This window comes from Grampus griseus (genome assembly GCF_964374135.1).
Source record: "Grampus griseus genome assembly, chromosome: 1".
NCBI classification, from domain to species: Eukaryota; Metazoa; Chordata; class Mammalia; order Artiodactyla; family Delphinidae; genus Grampus; species Grampus griseus.
This window is the reverse complement of record NC_139017.1, coordinates 171,167,091-171,190,735: the sequence shown is the minus strand read 5'-3', so window position 1 is coordinate 171,190,735 and position 23,645 is coordinate 171,167,091. Positions and strand designations below refer to the sequence as shown.

The following is a 23,645-nucleotide window of genomic DNA, read 5'->3' as shown; positions in this document are numbered from 1 at the left end:
GCTGTCTGGCTGTGATGAGACATAACGAAAGCCACGCCCCCGCCCACGTAGCTTAGCCAGCACAGATCGGCTTTGAAGGATGCAAAGCCCACCCACCCATGGTGTCTGGAAACTTTTCACAAGTGGAAGGGTGTATTTGCTGAACTGGGAGAAGTCACCGAGTAGGTGGGTAGGGCTCCATCAAGTAAGAGGGGACAGGCAGTGGCAACAGGCCGTGTGCTATGGGGTGCCAGCCCCTGAGTCATGAGTTCAGAGTTGCTGCTGCTGGAGACTTGAAAATACCCTTTGTCTCCCTCCAACGTCCCCAGGACGGTCCTTTGGTCCCAGCCTCCACACACAAGCTCCCAGCCAGAGGCACAGTTTCTTGGACCGCTCAGATCATAAGTGGCTGAGGCGCAAGCTCTCGTATAAGCAGAGGAGAGCCGGAAGCCAGCCCTGGAGTCAAGAGGTCAGGCGCAAGGCAGCTGGGCCCGCTGCGTCTGCTGAACCACCTGCTCGGTTACAAACCAGCCGGCACAGCACGGAGCTGCCGGAGCAAAGGCTGCTACTGACCAGGACACCCCATGAAGGCATCCTCCTCTAGGTCTTCAGTTCCTAGAAAAAGCAAGTTCTCATTCGTGACCTCGAGGGATACAAGGGAGAAGTTCGGCTGTTCTGTTCCTGAGCAGGTCAAAGCTAAAACAGAGAAGTTTTGGAGGACATGGAAAAGAGCCAGTGTACAGCCTGTAGGGTTAAACAGGCAGGCTGGGCACTTAGGCCTAGGACCTAAAGGGGGTACACACAGGCAAGGTGTAAATGGAACCAAAGGCAGGTGGCAAGGAGAGGCCTGGGCCAAACCGACCTGAGCTGTCTTCTCTCTGCTGTGGAAAAAGCCACGTGAGCAGACAAACGTGTGCACGTGTGCATGGGCAGCCCCTGAGCTCCCATCACCAGTTCACCCTCTTTGTCCTCAGGTGAAATACCCTCCAAGTGCAGAAAGGGAGGGGCCACCAGGGCCCACAGGTGCCTTCTCAATCAGCTGCAGAATAATCCCCTTCAGAACTTCCCAATCAGATCCAAACTCTTCCCTCCTGGCAATGGGCCTGGCTCCCTCACCTTCACCAGGAGCCAACCCAGGAACTGAACTGGGAGGAAGAACCTCCCAGGCTCAGGAACAACTGGGGAGCACTGGCTGAGCACCCATGCCCTGTGCACCCCCACCCCACCCCCCGCCACCGCCAGGTACAGAGTTGTTCCCAGGCCCCTGGGCTGGAGCCTGCCGAGAACAGAACCCTCCAGCCAGAAAGCGATCTGACTTGCTGGGAAGACAAACATGAGAAAAGACTCCTGGCCAACAGGGTGGAAGGGACCTACCAGCTCCAAGGTCAGGTGGTTACTGGCCTTGCCTGGGACCAAGGCTGAGAGGAGCCCTGGGGGGAGGGGGGACGACACATCAGGACGGGGCGCACTCACTTCCAGAGGCCTTGGGAGAAGGCTGGTACAGGTCCCTGCGAGAGGGTGGGCGGTGGCCCAGCACCCCAGCCCCTCCCCGCCCCACACACGGGGGAGCAGCTGCGCGCCACGAGTAATGTTTTCCACCCAAAGCTAACTGCAGTGTTCTGATGCGAGATGCCCGCCCAGAAGTGGGCTCCTCCCCAAATGTGGGTGTCGGGAGAACACCAGAGGCTTCTGGAATCCCTCTGAGGCCTCCAGAGCTGTTCCAACGAGAGAGACAGGCCTCAAAGAGCATCTGTTCTGACAAAACCAAAGACAGAAATGGACGAGAGAGAAAACACACGGGGATAAAAGGGAAGGAGGAAGCAGGGAAGGATGGGGCAAGTAGGGAGAGGAACTAGAAGGAAGGAAGAAGGGAAAAAAAGGCCATCCCCACAAACAGATAAACAGCGCTAAAACATGCACTCACAAGCCCCATCTTGTGACCAGCCCCCCAGGGGGTGTGAGGGCCCTTGGGGGGCTTGCCGAGTGCTAAATGGTGTCACTTGTCAGCAGCACTGTGGATTTTATAATCGCACAGCCCCCCGGGGCAGTGGAGCTCAGAGCCCCCAGGCTGTCGTCCGGTGCTCACCCACTCACCTCCCCCAGCTGCCTGCCTGCTACAAAGCTCCAACAGCCCCTCTCTTCTCCCCAAGACGGTGCGGTGAGCCGGTGAGGGGTCAGCCGGCTCGGTCCTCCCCTCAGAGGGGCTGAGCTAGAAGCAGGCCGTGCCCCACCTCCAAACCTAGGTGAACTGTTGTTCTAGAATGAGCATGCAGTCCTCTGACTGTCTCCTCTTTTACACTCTACAGTGAAAGGAACCCACCAGGATCTGGCCAAGCTTAGAGGGGACCAGGAAAAGAGGTGAGCGCGTGGGGCAGGATGCACCTGCCTGGGCCACACAGAGGGACACGCGGGCCCCAGGGGCGGGCGGCGATGTGGGAGCCGCGTCCCGAGTGCACGCAAGGAGGGAGCGTTGTCTGAGGAGACCTGAATACAGTAACAAGATCAGCAGCCAGCCCGCTGCTCATGACCCGTGGCGGGGATCAAGTGCGGTTCTGCCGGCCCGCCTGCGGTGTGCGGTGCCCTCCGCTAAGCACGAGAGTGGGGTCCCCTCCTCCTCGTTTCATCTTGCTTCAAGGGTGCTACGTGTGGGCCTTAGTTAAAGCTCCTTCTAAGAAAGACCCCCAAAACATAGCACAACAGAAAACTCACACAGAACTAGACCGCAGAGCCCATCGAGCCCAAAGCCCTCGTGTTTCCGACCAACTCCGGCCTGCGAGCGGGCACCTTCCATGACACTGCCGTCTGCTCGGTCCATATCCCTGACTGACGGGGCAGACCTCGGTGTCAGAGGTGGGATGCTCCCCTGAGGACAAGCAGCCTAGCTGGACACAAGCCCTGGCCAGCCTCACAAGGAATTCATTTGGGAACGAAAACATGAGGGACCTGGGGAAGCCCTGCAGTGCGGATGCAAAGAGGCGACCCGGACATGGATGTGCGGGCACCGTGGGCTCAGTCTCTGAGGATGGCCGCCAACAATCCCTTCCATCCGACCACACCTGCCGTGAGACTCCAGCTGAACCCGGGCGGCCCTGGGATGACTCTGACCAGCAGGATGCAGTGACTCTGTGCCAGTTCCAGGCCTGGCCCTTAAGAGGTCTGGAAGATTCTGCTTTGCTTTCTTGGAACCCGGCCACTCCACTGCAGTGATGGCCGGGCGCTCCTGTTGCGGGGGAGAGGACACATGGAGGGGCCCTGGAGGAGACACCAATGTGCACGGGCCCCCTGAAGAAGAGCCGAGATGCCCCAGCTGACAGCACCAGGGCTCCAGCCCAGCCACCGGCTGAATGCTGGCACGCGAGTGACCTCAACACCTTGTAGAACAAAAACAACTGCCCAGTCGACCTACAAAATGGGGAGAAATAATAAACTGCTGATGGTTAAAGACACTAAGTTTCGAGGTGGTTTGCTTACAGCAAGAGATAACTGATACAGATGGTAAAACTGTAAAGCAAAGGGGATGACTGACAAACCATTTGAGGGCAACAGTTCTCTCTGGACGGGAGGGTCCTCTGAGACACTGGGGGCGCTCTATTTCTTCATTTGGATACACTAGGTTTATTAGTTAAATACGTGCATTTCATATACTTTTATACGGGAACATTTTTCAAAATTTAACAAAATTTGTAATAAGAAAAAAGTGAGGTAAAAGTGCCACACTCAATCCGTGCAGAGATGGGCTGTTTCCAACCATGTTCCCAGACGCTCTGGCCAGGGCTGCCCTGAGGAGGGGAAAGAGCCGCAAAGGCGGACGGGAGTGACGGGGGGTGGAGCGCCGGAGAAAACACAATCCATTTCATTTGTCTTTCGGATCCAAAACATCCGCACACAGACTGCTGCCATGAGAAAAGTTTCTCCCTGGGTCGTGAAATCCACTCTGCTCAATTCAACAAAACCTGAATCCCAGATCCCCACAGCAACAACAAAATGGCATTTATGGAGGGTCTTCAACACGCCAAGCAGCACGGCACCACGTGTGGCACAGTCCAATCACCTAAAAACTAAGAGCATGGCTACACCAGGCCCCAAGCTCCGCCCTGCTGCCTCCAACAGTTAGGACTTGAGAGGCAGCTCGGCACCAGGGAGGCAGCAGAGCCTCTGGGGCCAAAGCCAAGTAGGCTCACCTCCAGGTCCTGCCTCCTACCACACCCGCAGGTGACCTACAGCAAAGCTCTCCTCTGGCATAGTGGAGCCAGGGGGACTACCTCCCACATTCTTTACAGGATTAAGCTAGGTAACGTTAGCAAAGCCTGCCCAGTGCCTGGCATGTGGTAAGCACTCAGCAAACGACTGTTACCAGGAAGCAGAGATGCTGACTCTACGTATTTTTTTAGGCCAAAGACCACATCAGACGGTTTCTACATATCCTTTTACGCTGGGCACCTCGGGTGTACTCAAAAACTGCTTGGTGGGCTTGCCCGGTGGCGCAGTGGTTGAGAGTCCGCCTGCCGATGCAGGGGACACGGGTTCGTGCCCCGGTCCGGGAAGATCCCACATGCCGTGGAGCGGCTGGGCCCGTGAGCCATGGCCGCTGAGCCTGCGCGTCCGGAGCCTGTGCTCCGCAACGGGAGAGGCCACAACAGTGAGAGGCCCGCGTACCGCAAAAAAAACCCAAAACAAAACAAAAAAACACCCTACTTGGTGACTTGAACCTTGTTTAGATGTTGTAATCACAACCCATTATTCCTTCTAAATGCAGTCTGGAAAAATCCCGGAGCCCAGTTAACATGAAGAGACGGGAGGCACTGGGCAAGAACCACTCAGAGCAATTTTCTCTGTCAGGCAAGCACTTTATATTGAACAACTATTCCATAAACCCCAAGGGTGCTCCTGGCTGAAGGCTGGAGCGCCTGCCCAGAGCTCTAAGTGGGTCCACAGAGCAACGCTCCATCTCAGAGTCAAATGGGCGCCTGTCAAACATGAAATATCGCCCAGGTTATTAGCAAGCACTGAACTCATGCATTTCCAAACTGCTGCACAGAGGGAAACCATTAGCCAGGAAACAACTGGCCTACCACCAGGAGATGCCCTCCAATCTCGATGAACAACAGTCCCCAGCTCCCAGAACATGCTGTGCCAGTTGCAGGCCTGGACAGGAGACAGCCATCCAAGGGCCTCGAGGCACCTGAGAGCGATGACAGGGATCAGCGTTCCTGACTTTCCAGAAATACTGGTGGCTCGTGTACACAACCTGGCGTACACGAGCTCAGGCCAAGGGAACGGAAGTTCCCAGCAGGCCAGCCCTGCAAACATGAAAGCTACCTGCTCGACTCCACCAAGCCACCTGCTGTGACAACCCGTCCCTTTTCAGCGCAACGTGGCAGAGAAGCAAATATCAACAAAACCAACTGTACTGGAACTTTCCTCCTTGCCCAGGAAACACAGCTCTTATATTAAGCTTGTGTTTCTCCAACTTTTAGAAGTCCATTTCCACTTTGTAAAAACACACAAACCTGACTCAGCCCTTCCCAACAGCCCCAAACGTTTCATCTTCTCCTGAATAGTGGCCCCGCCCTGAAAAAGCACTGCTTCCTTCTACAGAATGCTCCCTGCCAAGATTCAGTACCGTTTGCTTTGAAGTTTGTGTTATAAAAAACACTGACTTTTTTCTAAATCTAAAAATAATGTCTGAATATAAAATTAAACCGTGCTATTGACTTTGCTTTTCAAACTATACAACTTGTACTATCTCTAAATTTAACCACACTTCTGAAGAGGGAGTGGACATCCCTTTCCCTGACCCCCGATGGACCCTACTGCTCTAGGAACGTGGCTGAGCGGGAAGGCTGGCTGGCCCTGAAGAAAGTGTGTCCTGTACCCCAGCACCTGTGCCAGTTTAGAACCCATCACGCTAGTACTTGCTCTGGGGACTCCTGCAGCTTGACATGGGATAAATCAAGGGCCTTGCTACCAAAAAGACAAAATCAGAACGTGTGGGACTGGCATGGGGTCTGATCATTCTCCCAACGTCTCCCCTGCTCCCCTCTGCCCAGTACTCCCTGAGTGGTGGTGGCACATGGACACAGCCTGAAATTATACTGGTAGGTGGACTCCCCTACCAAGTTTAATAAACTCATTGCTGGGTAGGCCGACTTCTTGTTTCCTCCTTACAGCTGTTTATAGCACCTACCCTAGGACTTTGCCCTCAAATCAAGTTGGGGTACAGGCCTGGTATAGAACCAATTCCTGGCCTTGTTGAATAGGACCAACTCAAGGTCAAAATATTCTGAAATGATCATTGTACTTTTGGTGCTTGTTAACTGAAAAAATATAGACAAAAGCCACTATGAAAAATGAATTTCCCATCTATTAATCACAACAGCACTAACATGTATTTGAGAAGCAGTTCTATGTAAGTGAAGGATAAATCTCCCCTAATATACAGAAGGTCTGTGGTGTGATACAGCCGCACAACTACTCATACATACTGCATTCCCCCAGGGGTCCTCAGTCCATAAATTAAGAAACAGATATAAACAAAGGCCAAAGAATTTCTCAAGCATTTAATGAGTGCCTACTCTGTGCTCACCTTAGGGGCAGTATTCTCACTTTGAGCCTGGTGGGGAAGACAGGTAATAAATCAATATAATACATAATGTCACATACTAAGTGCTGTGAAGAGAACCAAAGCAAGCCGAGGCAGGGGCTATTAACTACCTAAGAGAAGGTCAAGGAGGACCTCTCTCGAGGAGGTGACATTTAAGCAAAGACCAGAATAAGAGTGAGCCATGCTACCATAAGCCCAGGGACCGTTACAGTAGGTACAAGGTAGAGCAAATGCAAAGGTCCTGAGACGGGTGCGGCCTTGGCAAAAGGGGCTGGCGTGCCTGAAAAGGAGGAAGCGAGTGGGAGGACGAGAAGCGCTGAGGTTGGCAGCAGGAGAGGCTGCGATCACTCAGGGTTTTAGAGGCCAGTTAGGCTTTGGAGTTCTAAGTATGCTGGGGCGCCCTAGGAGGGTTGAGAGCAGAAGAGTGACTGCAAGGGGGCAAGCGTGGACACAGGAACACCAGGAAAGAAGCAAGAGAGCGAGGTGGCCTCCACGTAGGTGGAGGTGGAAAGAAGCAGTTAGATTAGGGATATGTTTTGGTGGAGCCAACATAATGGCTGATCAAGTAGCTGTGGGTTGTGAGAAAAGGAAGGAGGCAAGGATGACACCAAAATTTTTAGCCTGAGAAACCTGGCCAAGGTTTTAGCCTGGCCAAGTGGCAGTGCCACTGACTGAGGTGAGGAATGATTGTGGGAGCAAAGGTTTAGTGGGAGGAAAGCAAGAGTTCTGTTTTGGCCAACTACGGTTGAGATGTCAACAGCAGAGATGGTTGAACAGATCTCTTCACTTCATTCTAGTCTTTGCCACAAGATGGAATGGGACCACCCTGGGAGAGATTATTGTATAAAGAAGAGACAAGACGTATGGACTCAGACTCAAAGCACATGCATTTGAATCCTGGCTCCAATATTACCAAGGGGGGCTCGAGCAAGCTTCCCTGAGTTCTAGATTGCTCACCCGTTAAATTGGAGAACCACCATATACACAATGGCTGTGAGGATTAAAGAAGATAAATAACAAGGAGTATTGCACAAATCTTGGCAAAAGTAGAATCAGATATTTTTTCTCTAACAAAGTCTGTGACTGATACACAGTGAAACAAACAAGGAAAAATTAATTAAAACAAATTAATTAAAATTAATTAAAACAAAACAAACCAGGTTATCCCAGTGAAGTCCCTTTACCAGTGAATCGCAGAGCTGCTTTTGGAAAAGGCAGCTGGTCAAGGCCTTGGGAAGGCAGTTGGAGACCAAAGTAGCCGCACTCTAGTCCAACGTGACAAAAAAGCACATGGACTTTGTTCCTACCTGGCTTCAAACTTCTGCTGTCAGGTCTTCGTGATTGTGTGACTTAGGGCAGAAAGCCTGGGAAGAATCACCCACTCAAGTTAAATATAGATGGATTCGGGGTCCAATCTTTGCATGTGGTGGGCTGAGGGGACAGGGTAGTGGACAGTACTTTAAAGTCAACTGCAGAGCACTACCTACTGCGGGTGCCCTGCCGGGAGCTGGCGGCTCCAAGGGGAGTAAGGCCAAGGCTGTCTGGGCACCCACTCTCGAGGACCTTCCCCCGGAGAGAAAGACCCAGACTGTTACCCACTGATGAGAGCTGAAAGGTGCCGCTGAGTGCCAACCTGGAAGGAAGTGGTGCTTAGTACATCTAAAAACACACGAACAAAGGCAGGAAGGGTGTCCAGGTAAAGATCAGCACAAGCAACGGTGTTGGATGCATGACAGAGAGTGGTGTGCACGCTTGGGGACTGGGCCGGGGGAGAACAGCACGCTTCACATCATGAGATTAACAAGTGAGTGGAAAATGTGGTGAGAAATGCAGCTGGAGGGACAGGCTGGAGGCCACACCTATCACACCAGGACTTAGCTTCATCCCCAGCTGATGGGAGTCACGCCAGGGGTTTAAGCAAGAGAGAGCCACGGTCAGACTCACATTTCTGAAACGTCACTCTGGCTGCATGAATATGGAGAACAGGCTAAAGGGGCAAGGGCAGAAGCAGAAAAACAACTCAGGAAGTCCCGCAGCGCTGGACCCTCAGGACGTGAGGAATGGGACGACGTCACCCCCCGCTGGCACCAGGAGGATCTGGCTGGTGCCCAGAATCCAACACAATTACTCCTCGAGTGCCCCAACATCCCTTAATATTTAGTATCCGACCCTTCCTGGGAGAAGCTGGGCCATGCTGCTTGTCCAAAACCACATCCCAGGCTGAGAATTCCTACCTCTTACTCACGTTTCAAAGAAAACGCCCACATCTCTGGAGGGACATAACAAGAAAGTGGTAACGGGGATCCCCTCAGAGCAGCAGGGAAGGGTGGAAAGGACTTACACTTTTCACTCTGTATCCTTTCTGGATTTTTTGTTTGTTTGTTTTGTTTTACCATTTGTAAATGTTATCTATTAAAATATTAAAACTGAGAAAGTAAAACAAGGAGGGAGGGAGGGAAGAAAGAAAAAAGAGAGAAAAAAAGAAAATGTCCACAAAGTCAGAGTTTCTTTGTTTCTATTCACCGTAAACCTTTCAGACATTTTCTACAAGACTTGGTGACTGAAAACTTCTCAACAGGAAAAATTTCTCATAAGGGAAATGGAAAATTATGATAATTTGCACAAAGAATGTGTCACTCGGGAAAACATGATGAGCAAAAATTCCTTAAGGGGACAAAATGGAAAATCCCCTAGAAGAGCAGCTGGTAGCCTTTTCCAGACCCAGATGAACCCCTCCGACACTTCGAAGGCACTGAAGGCCTCTCCTGGGAGAGTCACACACACTCAGGGGGCTGACTGACTCCCCACACCCGGTTAAAACCCCTGCCTTGGAATCCAGCCAAAGCTGGTTAAGTCCCTGGGGTAAGAGTACTTAAATCTCTGCACCTCAATTCCCTTTCTGTAAAATGCAGATGATAATAAAAGTTTCCACTTCACAGAGCTGCCACTGGCCATCATCATTCTTTCTGGGTTTTTTTTTTTTTTTTTTTTGCTGTACGCGGGCCTCTCACTGTTGTGGCCTCTCTCGTTGCGGAGCACAGGCTCCGGACGTGCGGGCCCAGCGGCCATGGCCCACAGGCCCAGCCGCTCCGCGGCATGTGGGATCCTCCCGGACTGGGGCACGAACCCGTGTGCCCTGCATCGGCAGGCGGACTCTCAACCACTGCGCCACCAGGGAAGCCCCATCATCATTCTTATATGACTACATATAAACCAATGCCAGCAACATCGATCTATTACAGGAAAATGGGGAACCCAATGCTCTCCTCTTGGCCCTATCTTTTAAAATGGACATAAAATCTCATCAGTAACCCAGGCACCCACGACAGATAAAGCTTCAACCTGAAAAAAGATCAGGAAAAGGCCCTGCAAACTGCAATGCTTATTCCACTCAACCGTAACCATAAGGCAAGGCAGAGGTGCTTTGTACTTGAAGGCAAAAGCTACCTTCTTTTTTTTTAATTAAAAGGTTATTTATTTATTTATGGCTGTGTTGGGTCTTCATTGCTGTGTGCGGGCTTTAGTTGCAGAGAGCAGGGGCTACTCTTCGTTGTGCGAGGGCTTCTCATTGCGGTGGCTTCTCTTGTTGCGCAACATGGGCTCTAAGCGCACAGGCTTCAGTAGTTGTGGCTCGTGGGTTCTAGAGAGCAGGCTCAGTAGTTGTGGCGCACGGACTTAGTTGCTCTGTGGCATGTGGGATCTTCCCGGACCAGGGATTGAACCCGTATCCCCTGCACTGGCAGGTGGATTCTTAACCACTGCGCCACCAGGGAAGTCCCGCTAACTTCTTTCTACAAAGAACATGATGATTTTGGAGGAGCAACGAGGCTTTCATTGAGGAAGAGGATAGACTATAACAAGTCCAAAGGAAGGATTAGTTGTCCCATGGTATTAGTTAAGATCAAGAATCCAAAGCAAAAGAAAAAAGTAGGTTGAATACTAATTATTAGGAGGTAGACGTATATGGACTTCAAGGTAGCACATGCTTTTCATGTGACTGACTTTTTCTGGGTTTGTTTCCTCATTACGATTAGTAACTGTGAAGGTCCCTTCTACTGTTAAGATTTAATAAATGTTGAGTAAATGATTTCATTAATAAGACTACAAATGCATGCATTTGAAGTATAACAGACACCATGTGAATGACAATGAAAATGAGATATTTATCTAGCATTTAGCAGAGTTTTTTTTTTCATCTAAAACTTTCCCTATATTGGAAATCTTAAGATTTCCAACTATGAACATGAACTATGAATATGAACATATAGGACATGAACATCAACTACAAACTGTATACGAACATCTATGAACTATATAAGCCAACATCAAGTCGTACATTTACTATTCCAAATAGGATTAAACTAAAGTTAATATTCTGTAAAACTTGAATGGGCAAAACGAAATGTGTAAGAGGATATTTTAGAGGAATATTCTAGGAGACCTCAAAACCTTAAGATAGGCCTGGACAGAAAGTGGTCAAGAATTCAATGTCTCAATTTCCAAGGATTTCTTAAAACTGTGAGGCTACTCAAATCCAGATGCTGAGTGTCGCTCCAGAAGAGAGTGTTTGGACAGCAGCCCTGGGAGGATTAGAAGCAGCTCAGGCCCCAGCGCTGGCCCTTGAAGAAACAGTGCTGCGGACCTCCTGCCCCTCCCACCCACCACCTGCAGCAGCGTGAGGCCTTTTAATGGATGACTTGCAACCCTGGCGGTTTTTCAGCCAGCTATTTTGAAGTGCGAGCTTCTGAGAGAAACTTGGAAACCACCCTAAGTGCTGCCTGGTTCTAGGGCAGGCAGGCTGAGAGACAGAGACACAGAGAAAGAGAGACAGAGAGAGCACCCGCACGGCCATGTAAGGAAGCCGGCCAGCCCCAAGGGGCTGCTTATGGGGACTAGGGTGGGGAAGTGAGGGTACACAAACTTAATTCTTAGGGGTATGAAAGACTGGTCAGAAACCTAAATGTTCTGTTTCATTCACATTTCTACCCTTATCTTCTCAACTTCCCAAATGCAAATATAAACTGGGGGGAAATGTTTACAGCCTATATGGAAAATAAGGGTTAATAGTCCTGATATATAAAAGGCTCTTAAAATTAGTCAACAGTGAAAACGTACATCCACACAAAACTTGTAGACAAGTGTTCACAGCAGCGTTACTCATAATAGTCAAAAGGTCAAAACAGCCCAAATGTCTATTAACTAATGAATGGATAAATAAAACGTGGTATATCCATACAATAGAGTATTATTTGACAATAAGAAAAGTACTGATATGTGCTACAACCTGAACGAACCTTGAAAATATTGTGCTACGTGAAAGAAGCCAGCCACAAAAGGCTACAAGTTGCGTGATTCCACTTATATGAAATGCCCAGAACAGGCAAATCCATAATGATAGAAAGTGGTTGCCTAGGTCTGGGGGAGATAGAGGTAAATGGGGAGTGACTGCTAATGGGCTGTGGGCTCCTTTTGGGGACGATGAAAATGTTCTGGTGGTGACGGCTGCACAACTCTGTGAATAAACTAAAAGCCATTGAATTGTACACTTAAAATAGGTGAATTGTATGGTGTGTGACTGTCTCAATAAAGCTGTTATTAAAATTAAACAACAAGAAAAAATCTCCCAACAGAAAAATGAGTCAGAGAAATGAACAGGCAATTCCCAAAAGAAGAAATATGAGTGGTCAATATACTCGATACAGAAAAAAGACGTTCAACCTCACTAATAATCGAATATGAATAAGTACAAGTTACCACTTCCAGTTTCAAACTGGCGAAGACTGAAGAGACTGAGTTTCCACTGTAGGTCAGTGTATGTCCCCAGCGAGCAGAAGCAGAAGGTGGTACACTGGGTCAGACCTGTCACTACCGCTGTAAGTTCTAAATACATTCACTGGTTAGGTACAAATTAATGCTTGGATGTAAGTAACTGATCAGACAGTCCCATGCAGAGGCTACAATTTCCCAGCCTGATGGGGTATTACCCAGCAGTAAGGAAATCGTGAGTCCTGGTAAAGGACTGTGGGTGGGACTGTGGGACTGCATCTAGAGAAAACACAGTCTTGCTAATAATAAGTCCCACCATGCTAAATGCTTGAGGGGAGGTTACTGCCAAGAGAAATAGTAGGCTCGCTGTTTCCCAAGGGCAGCGACCGGTGGAGAGCACATGTCTAACAGGGGCCACTAAGGGAGTAACTGGAGTAGCTGCTGTGGCAACCTGCCTGCAAAGTGTTTCCTATATACATGCTACCTCATCCATACCCACAACAGTCCTCTGGGAGGGTATTAATATGATCACCCCCATTGTGCAGATGAGCAAAATGAGGCTTAGAGGAGATGTCATCCGACCCAGGTCTCAACGACATGCCCAGATTCAAGGCCAAAGTCCACCACACTCTACAAGCTGTCCTCTTTTCACTTTAAACAAGGACAAAACTTCTGTGGACAGACACGGAATTCTGGGTTCACCAGGTCCTTAGTCTGTCCCAAAAGGGCAAATTCTCTGTCATTAATTGGCACTTACCAACTCCCTTTCCTTATACTAATCAGTGTCACAAAACATGTTATAAAAAAAAGTCAGAAGTGAACATTACTAAGTCTTAGTTCTAACCTGCAGAGTTTGTTGCTGCCAAATGAAACACAAAATTGAAACTCTGAAGCATCTTAATTTCTGGAAGCATGGCACACCAGGTACGCTGGCTGGCTCGCATTACAAACGGCTACAAATACTGAAGAAAAATTGTTTGACATCTTTTAAAATGCATCGAAGAACTGGCAAGTCAGTAAGGAATACTGACAGATGAAACAAACTTAAGCAAAGGCTGGAATCCAGAGAGCAAGTGGAGCTATAAGGGTGGGCAGCGAGGGCATTTGCAGAACTGAGCGAGCTCGAGTTCTCCCCCTGCCGCCAAGAAGGGAGGTCTCTCGGGAGGGCCCTCCAGAATAAAGCTGGCCCCAAAGGGTTACATCTTAGTGGAAAGAAGATGGCACAGAAAAAGCCTATATGAAATCTTGGCACCAAATGGAAGGGTATAAAATTCTCCCTGGGAGAATCTGTAACCGTTAGATGGCCCCCAAATGGACTAGAGCCCAAATTAACACATTATAAAAGGTACACTTCAGGCAGCTAAAAAGTGATCCCAGAATGAAAGTATTAAATGCAAGAAGGAGTGAGAACCAACTAAAGTAGTAAGAAATAAGTAAATCTAAACAAATACTGAACAAATGACATCTTCTAAAATTGAAAAAGAACACACACACCTATAGAATAAAAGTTGAGGAGGGAGTGTTAGGAATTAAAGTGAATTAAGGTCCTAACTGCTTGAGAGTAAAGTGTAAAGACACTGACTAAAGTTAGAATTTGCTAAGTTATGTAAATTGAGAGATATATCATATTCGTGGATCAGAAGATCAATATCATAAAAATGTCAACTCTACCCAAATTGATATGTAATAAATTCAATTCTAATAAAATTCAAAGCAATTCTAATAAAAGACTCCAACAATTTTTATGAATTTGATAAGCACAATCTAAAATGAAGATGGAAAAGCAAAGGGCCAAAGCCTTACCAGATACCAAGAATTATTATATGAAAACTTGGAGTGTGACACTGGCACACAGATAGAGAACAGATGGAAAGAGGCCAGAAATAGACCCATATATTTGTGGACACCTGATGTATGATAATGGTTACTGGTGACATTAAAGACCCACAAGAAAGGGATATATTCTTTCAATAAATAGTACTGGGACAATCTGATGTGCTTATTTAAAAAAAAAGGAAAAAGAAATTAGCTCCTTATCTCACACCATACACAAAAATAATTATAAACAGACTAAAGAACTTAATGTAAAAGGCAAAATCATAAAATGTTTGGAAGACAATATATGGGGGAATACCTTTATAAACTTGAAGTAGGAACTTCTTAAAAAGAAACAAAAAGTGCTATTAAAAAATTGATAAATGACATTAAAATTAAGAATTTCTGTTCATTGGGGACTTCTCTGGTGGTGCAGTGGTTAAGAATCTGCCTGCCAATACAGGGGACACAGGTTCGTGCCCTGGTCCAGGAGGATCCCACATGCCGCAGAGCAGCTAAGCCCGTGAGCCACAACTACTGAGCCTGCGTGCCACAACTACTGAAGCCCGCGCGCCTAGAGCCTGTGCTCCACAACAAGAGAAGCCACCACAATGAGAAGCCCACACAACACAACAAAGACCCAACGCAGCCAAATAAATAATTAATTAAAAAAAAAAAAAGAATTTCTTTTCATTAAAAAAAAAAGCTAGAGTGACAAGACAAGCCACAAACTGGAAGTGGATAATTACAACACAACTAACTGACAAAGGATTAGTATCAAAACAAAAAACAAGAAAAAAAGTCTACATATAAATAAAAAGACAAACAATTCAATAAAAAAAAAAGCAAAAGATTTAAGCAATTGTTTCAGAGAAGCTGAAACCTGAATGATCCATTAATGCATGAAAAGATGCTCAACACACTAATAATCATGAAAATGCAAATCAAAACCACGAGGGGGCTTCCCTCATGGAGCAGTGGTTAAGAATCCACCTGCCAACGCAGGGGACACAGGTTCGATCCCTGGTCTGGGAAGATCCCACATGCCGCGGAGCAACTAAGCCTGTGCACCACAACTACTGAAGCCCGGGCGCCTAGAGCCTGTGCTCCGCAACAAGAGAAGCCACCGCAATGAGAAGCCCACACACCACGAGGAAGACTAGCCCCCGCTCACCGCAACTAGAGAAAGCCCGCGTGCAGCAACGAAGACCCAATGCAGCCAAAAATAAATAAACAAAATAAATTTATTAAAAAAGAAAAAAACATATAAGGTATCACTGACCTTCCAACAGGTTAGTAAAAATTTTTTAATGTGATAATATCATTGTTTGGAGGATGTGACGCAAACAGAATTGTCAGTTGAAGTGTAAATTGCGGAAACCACGTTGGAAACTATTTGGTCAAATTGCAGATGCACGCACCCTGTGATCCAGTCCTCCTCCCAGGGATGTACCCTGAGAGGCTGTACACATGTGTCCCAGGAATGGTCACAGCATCACTGTCTGTCTCAGCAAAATACTGGAAACAAGTCAAATGTCCATCAACAACAGAATGGATATGTTCTCATACAATGGAACATAATTCATCAGTGAAAATGAAATACACCTATATGTAACATGGCTTAATCTCAAGAACATATGTTAAGGAAAAAATTTAGATCACTGAAAAATAACGAAATGATTTATTTAGTTCAAAAACATGCAAAATTAAACAATACATTGCTTAGCAATACAAACACATGTGGTAAAACTATAAAGAAAAGCTAGAGGTGGGAATTCCCTGGCGGTCCAGTGGTTAGGATGCAGAACTTTCACGGCTGTGGCCCACGTTCAATCCCTGGTCAGGGAACTAAAATCCCACAAGCAGGCTTGGCACAGCCAAAAAAAAAAAAAAAAAAAGTAAAAAATAGAAAAGCAAGAGAATGATAAAAGCCAAATTCAGTGATTAGGTGGGGGTGGGAATGGGACAGGATCAGGGAGGAGCACTCCAAAGGTAATGGTAACATTCTTTTCTGTAAACTGGGTGATGGGTACATGGGTGTTCCTTGTATCCTTTTCCTTTATACGGTACAGTATTCTTTTGTATCTACTCAATATTTAAAAAGACAATTTACAAAATTAAACAATGTTCCTTCTGACTTTAAGCAATGATTTGAAGCATTAACTTGGGCAGCTGACTGAGTTACACTAAACCAGGAAAGTCCCTGACAGGGGCCCACCCAGCCCTGAGACTACAGTAATGAGAAGTGCTTCACCACCCTGGCTCCGAAGCCGAAGCTGGAGAGATACAACTTCCCACTGAACCCTGGAGCCTTCCATTCAGGACAGGAAAATTACTGCTTAGATTAATCTGCCAGTACAGGAAGTAGTGCGGGTGGGGTGAGGAGAACAGGTTCTGCTGCCAGACCTTTTAAGACCAGAAGCTGAGTATGTTTTTGATGTAACAATGAACCCACCAAGCCTCCCTTCGGGCTAGGTCCCTACTCTCGGCTGGAATTGCCACCTCTGAGGCTCTGCATTCTGCGGTTTAGACATGAGTGAACAACTCTCAATTCTAACCATGCCCTTTGCTTCCTTCCTTTGAAGCTCAAGGCTGATCTCTCCAATTCATAACAAGCAGGTTTGAATGGAAGAGCCCATGCTCTGGTTTTCTGTACGTATCTGTGACTACATTATTGAGGTCAACCTTAATTGGTCCTTGGACTGTTGAGCTACTGACACCCATGAGGACCTCCGAGAGTGCCAGGCACCTATGCTGACACTCAACACACACATCTGCAGCAAATGCTGAAAGCACTCGGTGCTAAAATGCCTACTCTTTGTGACCTCTGTGATTTCAATCATTTAAAAATGTGGCCAGCAAAAGAGGTAGATTATGGTCTCCAGGACAATATGCTTTGTGCACAAAAGGTACTGGGAGTTTTTCATTTCCTCTAAGGTTGGGGTCCCTCCCTTTTGTGGCGTCTGTTACCCTGACAGACACCATGTCTGAGTACCTCCGTGCCACCCACGCGGCGCCATCTTGGGGGAATTCCAGGACGGTAGAGAGTGGGCCACCTGCTCTCTTCTGTGGCAAACTGTTAAAACTGAAGCTCTGCCCACAGAGGCTGCCCTTTCAGCGTTCTAAATGGAAGGTTCAGTATATGTGCAACGAAACCAAGCCATTTGGCACTTAAAAATGGTCTTCCTTATATATACATACAGACATATATATGCACAGAAGAGCCCGGGCACGACACACAAACGCTGTTAACAGTTATCTGCGAGGGGAACCGGGTCAGGCGTGGGAGGGTGACTTACTTTCCCCAGTACTTTTGTTAGAACCTTCTGATTTTTGGACCTCATGCATGTATTCCTGTCCTAAACGTTTTTTTCTTCCTCAACTCTGCACACTTTCTTTCTTGACCCTCACAGGGTCATCCTCTCCTAACACATAATAATGCTGGTTACCAATTACGGAGTCAAGGACTTGACTAAGCATTTTACATGCATTACCTCATTAATAATTCCACCCAATAAAGTTAGTGTGAGGTCATCATTAACTCCACTTCACACCCGAGGAAGTGGAGGCTTAAGAGAGGTCAAGTACTTCGCCCAAAGGCACACAGCTAGTAAGTGTAAGGACCAGCTCAGGTATGCTTGGCTTAGAAGTTCATGCTTCTAGCCGGCACCCTGTACCTCAGGGGTTCTTAGCTGGGGCAATTTTGCCCCAGGAGACGTACAGCCTCCTCTGGAGACATTTTCAGCTGCCGTACTTGGAGGCAGGTGGGGGCTACTGGCATCTGTGGGCAGAGGCCAGAGATGCTACTTGCGTCCTGTGCACAGGACGGCCCCCAAGACAAAGGCTCACTAAGCCCCAAATGGCAATAATGTCGACGCTGAGAAACGCTGCTCTACTGGAAAAAGAAAGACAGAGAAACTATCTCTGACCTAGACTCTCATAGTTTAGGTCATAGTTTACCATGTCCACATCTCATATTACACCCAAACACCAAATAAACCATTGGGTTGTCCTCTCTTCATTAATAGTATGCCAAACCCTCATCACACTGGAGGTCTCTCCAGCCCCACTGGTCGATCATCCAGTCATCCAACAATGTTTACTGAGCACCAACTGCGTGCCAGGAAATGACCTACACAGTGGGAATACCAGGAGGAATAAGACCCTGTCTCTGCCCACGAGCTGCTGGTGGTCTCACAGGGAGACAGGCAAGATAACCTATGATCATCATAGGAGGTAAGAATGTACTCCGAGGGGCTTCCCTGGTGGTGCAGTGGTTAAGAATCCGCCTGCCAGTGCAGGGGAGATGGGTTCGAGCCCTGGTCCAAGAAGATCCCACATGCTGCGGAGCAACTAACCCCGTGCGCCACAACTACTGAGGCTGCGCTCTAGAGCCCGCGAGCCACAGCTACTGAGCCCACGCGCCACAACTACTGAAGTCGCGTGTCTAGAGCCCGTGCTCCACAACAAGAGAAGCCACCGCAATGAGAAGCCCACGCACCACAACGAAAGATAGCCCCCACTTGCGGCAACTAGAGAGAGGCCGCACACAGCAACAAAGACCCAACGCAGCCAAAAAAAAAAAAAAAAGTACTGCAAGGTCATTGCAGGATGCTAAGAAATCACAGAGGAGGGGCTCCAAACTCAGCTGGGGCGGGGGTGCAAGGGTGAGTAGGGCTGGGAGAAGGTTTCCCAGAAGCATTTGAGCTTGAAGGAGTTAACCAGGCAGAGGGAATCCTTTCCTTCCCAAAGGACCCCTCACCAGAGCTTTCAGAATATGGTCTCTGAGAATCCAAGTTGACAACTTTAATTAGAACATTGGTGGAACTCCTGAGAAAAACAGGGAGTGCACAGAGCAGTCCTTGATCCTCTGAGTACAACCTGGATAATTCCTGCCTCGAGAGGGACAGACCGCAACCTGGCTTCCCTATCGGTCTGGGTGTTCTTCAACCGCAATCCTAACGTGTTTCTCTGGCTTCGAACCACCCCACACCTTGCAGCAGGAGGGAACTGACATGTTCACAGCAGATCCCGTGAATTACTTGCTTGACCTCACATAATTCTCAAAACAGTTCTCTGAAGTAAACATTGTTATCCCTATTTTACAGATGAGGAAACTGAGGAAGAGGAATGAAGTAACTGACCCTCAGGACAGAGAGCCACTAACCAGGGAAGCAGGGATTCACACCCAACTCCAGAGTCCTTGCCGCCTCTATCTGAGGGGACCTTTATAGTTATCAATCCAAAACATGTTATGTACTCTGAATCTTCACCACCTCAGTACAGCCTTCCAACGTCAGTCATCCTCCTTCTGTACACCACACACTTTTGAACAGGTATCTGTGGTGTTCCTTGTGTTGTACTGTGATCACCCATGTGGCTAAGAGCTCCTTGCTCCCAGGATCCAGTCTCACTTATCTTCACATCCTGAGCCCCCAGCGCAGTGTCTGACACGTCAGGCACAGAAAACACTGAATGAGTAAACAAGCCCGGACTCTCTGGGCCCAAGCAACACAAAACTACTCAAAGCCAGGGGAGCCTGCCTTGGAGACCCAGAGGCCTGGGAAACACACCCCACCCTCTTTCACCAGTGCAGTGGACTTCCCTTGGGCTGGGTCCAACCCCCAAAGCCAGCAATCTAGTCACACTGGGGACAGAGCAGGTTCTGTCAGCCAGCTTTCTCTCTAGCACTGGAATAGTCGTGATTCCTCCTTTGGTTGCACACCAGATGCTTGTGTTTGGGGACATGCTGTACAAAAATATGTATCTCTAAACATTAGAACCTTAAAAGGAATAAGCGTGTGCTCCCCACTCTGTCTTTCCCTCTCTGCCAGACAGAGTGCATCCGTGATGGCAGGAGCTAGAGCAGCCAGCTTAGTCCATGAGATGGAAGACTGGGTTTGAGCAAGGAGAGCCACATGATCAATGAAACCCTGTGTCTGGATAACTTCATGGAACAGAGTGAGCTGCCCTGACCAGCTCTGACTGCCTACTTCCAGGCTGTGAAGGAGCGAGGAATAAATTTCTATTTCCTTTCAGCCACCGTATTTTGGAGCATTTTGGTTTGTACTTACTTAAAACAAGGTGTGAACATTGCCCAGGGATTAACCTAGCATGATCTTTGTTAGTAAAATGACAATAATGTTATCAACATTCTCCCAACCAAACTAACTAGGATTTTGTCATTACTGTATAATTTTAAAGAAAAAGCTATCTTAAAAGGGTGATTTGAATCACATTGAGCCTAGAGAAGAAGGACAAACAAACTGACCTCCTGGTTTGTTTCATCTTTGAGTATTACGGACATACCTCAGATTTCCAAGTAGCCCAGGCTACTCTGTTCTGACAGTTTGTCTGGGCCAACTCCAGCTTGGCGCTCCTCCTCCAGCTCATTACCTGAATCGAAGACCAAGTGGAAAAACTGATGAGAAACTGCAAGGTATCTGCTCCCTAAGAGCTGCCCTTCCATCCACCAAACACAGGCAAATGCAGAGCACTGAGCACTGAGCCTGGCACAAAGTGTTCAGTAAGCGTTAAATTGGATTGTTACTGGCCTGCTGCACGCCAGCCCCTGTGCTGGACATCTGAGACACAAAGATCAATAAAGCCAGTGCCATTCCCTACACTCAGGAACGCCTGCTGACCGAAAGACATAACACGAGGTCGACAAGCAAAAGCAATGAGGCTGTGTCCAAGTATCATTACAGCGTTAGCATTCCTCCGGGATGTCCTGGACACCGTGCTTCTCATTCCAGACCCTCACCCAGGTGACACATCCCTGCCCACAACTTTAGTGACCTTCGCTGGATGCTAGATCACCACTGGACAGCTCCACTTGGACGTTTTACAGGCACCTACTTTCAACATGTTCAAAACGAAATTTATCTTCCCTCCTCAGACCTGCCCCCCATCCTGCCCCCTATCCCACTGAGCCGCACCACCAGCCACCAGCCAAACATGTGGAGTCAACCTGACTCCTCCCTGCCTCTAAACCCCTCATCTAAGTAATCACCAACTTTGGCCAAGTCTACCTCCAAAACATCTCTCCCCACTCTTCTGCCTCTAATCTAACTCAAGTCCACCCTCGTTTCTCACCTGATAGTTCTAGTAACCTCTTAATTGGCCTCCGGGCCCACTCCCTTTAATACGTTCTTTAACTAGAGTGATCTTTCTAGCCCACAAATCTGACTTTTAAATGAAGTCCCATTAACCTAAAATTTCAAGTCCACAGCTAAGTTTAAAAGGCCCTCTAGGGGACTTCCCTGGTGGTCCAGTGGTTAAGACTCCGGCTTCTACTGCCTCCACTGCAGGGGGCATGGGTTCGATCCCTGGTCAGGGAACTAAGGATCCCGCATGCTGGCCAAAAAAAAAAAGAAAAGTGGGGAGGGCCCCCTAGGACCAGACCAGACTGCCTCTTTAGTCTTACCTCTAATCTCTGTCTCTAGGCAGAGAACTTCATTTAATTATTACACTGGCTTCCCAGCTTTCTCACAAACTCTATCTTCAACTGAGAATACTCTCCCTCTTTCCTGCCCGTGCTCCCCAAGCATCCTTCAGGTCTCAGTTTCCTGGGGAACAGAAGCCTCCCTGGATTCGCCTAGACTGAGTGAGGTGCCTCTACTCAGTGTTTCCAGAGCAAGAACTTTTCTGCTTTTCTTCCGTCATATCAGAATTGCCTATGTATCTGTATGTCTCCCACATGAATCTCTGAGCTCTGGGTGATGATGTGGATACGAAAGATAACAGCAACAAACACATACAGCGTTTACTTTGTGCCAGGAAGCATTCTCAGTACTTTACACCTATTACCTCACTTAATCTTTATAACCATCTTAGGAAGCAGATTTTATTCTCAACTCTGCTTTAAGGATGAGGAAACCGTGACAGGGAGCGAGAGACTAACGAAGGACACAGTTGGCAAGCACAGAGTCGGGATTCAAACCTGGCTGCCAGGCTCCACAGTTTAAACTTTTTAACCACTATGCCAGTCCGGATCACTCTCTCTATCCCCAGAACCTATCAAGAGCTGAACCACTGTCTGTGGAACCAACGAATGAATGAAATAATCTTATACAGGGGCAGTGTCGGCCTCCTACACGTCAAGCTCCTCCTAGGCCCTGACAGGCTTGTGCCGTCGGGCCCCGCCGGCCAAAGAGAACTACGCCTGCACCCCGCCACCTCGCGGCCTCAGAACGCCCACCAGCTGCGGCGCGCGGGGTCAAGGGGCGGTGACAGCCGGGCGGCGGGGGCGGAGATGCTACCAGCTGGGGTGTCACCCAGCCCGGAGGCGACTCGCGCTGCCTCGCCGGGACGGCGGGTCCGGTCCGCCCGCCCACTCCCCGCCCGCTCGCCGGGCGGCGCCCCCCACCCATTTGCCCCGCACCCTCTTGTCCTGTGGGGTCCCCTCAGTCCGGGTTCCCTTCTCAGTCCACTTCCCTCCCCTCCCCCACACAACCGTCCCCGGCGTCCCGCCGCGCCCCATCCTGCGCCGCCTCCGCCCAACTCCTGGGACTCCTCCGGCCCCGGATGCTTGCTGACCCTCACCTGCCATGTCCTGGACCCCACCGCAGAGGGAGGTGCATCACGGCAGCGAGGAGGCCGGGGACAGCACTTCAGAGCAGACAAAGGGCGCCGCCATGTTGGAGTCGGGCGGAACCGACCTCGCTGGCTTCCCGTCTGCAACTTCCGGCGCATGCGCAGCGTTCGCCCTAGCCGTAGCTCGTGGACAGGCGCATGCGCCTACTGTAATAACAGTTACTTATACACTTAGAATTGTTCGCCTTGTAACCGTTTCTTGGTTTTCTATTCTAAATATCACAATAACAGCTCCTACGTGTTCAGAGCTTACTGTGTGCCAGGCACTGTGTTAAGCGCTTTATGTGCATTATCTCAAGTCCTCGCACCAACATACGATGTTTTTGTTTCCCTTTTGAAGAAGGGAAAACGGAGTCTCAGGGTAAATGAATTGCCAGCTGTCACGCATCTTGCAAGTGATGAAGCAGAGATGTGAACCTAGTTGTGGCATCAAAGCTGCAGAACCACGATTATGTTTTTCTACTTTCTGAGCCAACCACTGCCCGCTTCCCTGTTTAGAGGAGATCCAGGATTAGCCTGGATGTGAATGAGGGTGCCTGGAAACAAAAGTCTGCCTGCAGACGTGACCAGCCACTCTGTGGCCTCTTTCCAACTTTTCAGCACCTTCAGGCCATTGACTTTTCTACTTCCAAACAGTTCCTCGGCTTTCTCCTTTCTTCACTTCCGACCCTATTTATTTTTCATGATCCATAATTTTAAAAACACTCTTGTCACAATCCAAAACTCCTTTGCTCTTTGTCTTTTTGTCACATGGATTTGGTAAAAATTTCAGCCCTGGGTGAATCCAACTGCTCCTTTTCCCTTTGCTGACACCTAAACAGCCAAACACAATTGGAGAAAGTACCCAGTGGGACAGACTGTTCCCTACAAATCCATGACTGCCAGC

At 48.5% G+C, this 23,645-nt stretch overlaps 1 protein-coding gene across 3 annotated transcripts in view; it reads right to left on the bottom strand.

Annotated features, from left to right (window-relative positions):
- Nucleotides 1–22,814, bottom strand: part of ZBTB17 (zinc finger and BTB domain containing 17) — a 32,968-nt gene extending 10,154 nt beyond the window's left edge. For 2 of the 3 annotated variants that reach the window (XM_082653587.1, XM_082653589.1), the window contains exons 1-2: nt 22,709–22,814; nt 20,474–20,560 (exon numbers count right to left, since the gene is read on the bottom strand). The gene's annotated coding sequence lies outside the window, so the exon portion shown is untranslated. The other variant, XM_082653588.1, reaches the window with a different exon arrangement.
- Between the last annotated feature and the right edge of the window lie 831 nt (nt 22,815–23,645).